Raw genomic sequence first — 2750 nt, 5'->3', positions numbered from 1 at the left:
GGGGGGGGGTGGGGCGCGGTAGCAGGTTGAGGTGGAAATCAGGTGACCAATCTAATGATTGTCTGACTGTATGGAATCCTACTTCAGAGATTAATTGTTTTCTTAAATCTGTAATGTGTACATTGTATATTCACTGACCCAACACAGAGACATTCTTTTTCTCTAACACTGGTGAAAATATGCTCAGCAACTTCCCTGAAATGCTTCGTGAAATACTTAGTGCAATGCTAAGTGTAAAATTCATGTAAGTGTGATTTTTCTCTTTGTGTGGGTATATTCTTGCAACCAGCAAAATTTACAAAGATGTTTTCTCTGTCTTCTTTTTCTACTGTCTCTCCAATTATATAAAGTCATGGAGTGTAGTCCATGATTTCTTGCTGGAGACAGGAAGTTTGAGAAAGTTGAGAAACAACTTAGAGGTTCGATAGCCCTGTGAATGGAGAGACACCTTTGAAACTGGCTTTCACAGAAAAGTGCCACATACACTTTTGATGACTTGAATTACATACTTTTTATTCAAGCCAGATGATGAGGAATGTATGGGGAATATTTTAAGATTTCAGAAACATATGTCATGAAAGATTGTGTACTGCATCACAAATTAGCAAGAAAATGAATCTTCATTTTCAGTGATTGGCTGTTTTACTCGTATTCATTGACTGCAAGTGCAAAATTTCTTTAAGTTCTCCCACCTTTTGGAAGGTCCACATCAAGGGCTCTTTGCTTCTGTACATGTCCTAAAATATAAGTCTGAATGCTCCTCTGCCACCCAGATTAACTCCTAGAACAGCAGAACTAATTATTCCTTATAGCTACTCTTCCTCTTTTAAACATAATGGGTAATTATTTCTTTTCTCATTTCTGTTTCTTTTGCATTCTGATTATTTTTTGGTTCAAATGAACCTAAAAAATCAATTAAATCCATCCTAATACATACCCTTTTGCTATATTTCATGTTCACATTCAAGCCAAGATTTTAAAATCAGGATATGGAGGCAAAAATCTCCAAGGTAGAACCTTTTGGACCATTCCATAAGCTTCATCTTGGTTTCAACTTCCCCAGCTATTTAAACTAATCTTTCAAATAAAACACCTTTAAAGATATCTGCTTTGTCAATTTCTATTTTCAGAACTTATTTTCATTGACGTAGTTCCCAATTTGTCATATTTGTTATATGAAGAATATGTGTAAAACTCAGTTTGCATATGAAATGTCTTTGGTTATGGTGGTACAAAGTTCATGCAGAAATCGTCACATAATTTAATAGTTGCTGTGTGGAGGAGCATAAATTTCTAGCTCCATTTCACTGAATAATATTTTTCAAATGTTAAATACTAAGGAAATGAAATTTTACTATGAGGAGTCAATAATCCATTTGAATTCCTACGGTCTCGCACATAATGTGATCATTTACAGTGTAAATAGATAAAACACTGCCGCTTTGGTCTCACTCTGCATAAGCTACAGAATAGTAAAGAATCTGGCCCTAAGTTTAGGTCATAGATATACATTCTGAAAAAGTACAGCAGAACAGAGTATGGCTTTCAGAATTGCATTAGAACAAGTAACCATCCTTGATGCCATCTGCTTCCAAGCATATTAGAATTTGGCATCTTATGCAAAAAAGATGTTTAAATTTAGCCAGAAAGTCCTGCTTGCCTTACTCAGCAGTGAGCCATAAAACCCTATTATTATTATAAAATCATTCATGCAAGTTAGGCAACCAGGATTTAGCCTAAATCATGTTCTCTGGACTCACAGATTCTGAGCAGAAGCTGCAGATACTGAGAATATAAAGCCCTAAGTAACAGTAAAGTACCATAAGTAAAAATAAACCACAGTCCAAACAGGCTAAATAATTACCAAAAAAAAGCATAAGGTTTAATATATTTCCTACTCCATTTTTATTTTGTTTATTGATCCTAATAATTCTGAGTTTTCCTGAATGCACAGAAACTACTACTCTGTCTGAAAATGCAATTCGAGATTCAGATTTTTTTTTTCCAGCTCTTCCAGTTCAAACAACCCTAAATGAATCTCCAAAACAGAATTCTGACAAAAAAGAATAGCATTTTTTAGCTCATTACTAACTACAGTAATTCATCCATGTTTCAATTTATTTTTTTGGAAGATAATGCAATTGAGAATATAAATGATTTCATGTGTTAATTTATGTAGCCTCGTTGCCTATCACTTGAAAATTATCATAGCTGTGGCCACTATATGCTTAAATGTATCACAGTAAAAATGACAATCTAGGATTTTAGATTCATTTCAGTGTACTGACAATTCTATTCTAAATGTGCCTGTTTGACAGCAAAAGCAGCATGGCAGGAACTGTGTCTTCCACCCGCAACCCAAACTCCAGCCAAGCCCTTTTTACCTGAAATGCCAGCAATCCACATTGTGCAGGCGGGTACAGGTTCACAGGGACTTTTGAGGAATTTTATTATCTTCAGCAAGTGACCTCAGTAACATCCCTGCAGTCTCCTGAAAAAACAGCAGGCTTTTGAGCCTAACACAGCCTGCAAATTCTGCATTAATGCTACAGATGAGCAGAACTAAACTCTCTCCCTCACCCTCGGTCCAGAGGGCCCCGCTCGATGTCCTGTGCTCCCCAGTCCTCAGGAAGCTGAGGAAGAGCCAGGGAGGCAGCAGGTGTGACATGACGCCACAGACAAGGCCCAAACTCACCTCTGATTCCCCTCACAGGAGAAGGCCGGGCTGAAGCAGGCCCTCTGCGGGGACA

At 37.3% G+C, this 2750-nt stretch overlaps 1 protein-coding gene across 1 annotated transcript in view; it reads left to right on the top strand.

Moving 5' to 3' along the window:
• The window catches only part of LOC104491589 (potassium voltage-gated channel subfamily H member 7-like), a gene marked incomplete at both ends in the record, with an annotated part of 23379 nt that overhangs the window by 15660 nt on the left and 4969 nt on the right, over positions 1-2750 (top strand). The window lies entirely within an intron of this gene.

Source organism: Buceros rhinoceros, unplaced genomic scaffold (genome assembly GCF_000710305.1).
Source record: "Buceros rhinoceros silvestris isolate BGI_N320 unplaced genomic scaffold, ASM71030v1 scaffold4424, whole genome shotgun sequence".
Classification (NCBI taxonomy): Eukaryota; Metazoa; Chordata; class Aves; order Bucerotiformes; family Bucerotidae; genus Buceros; species Buceros rhinoceros.
This window is presented reverse-complemented; position numbering and strand designations above follow the sequence as displayed.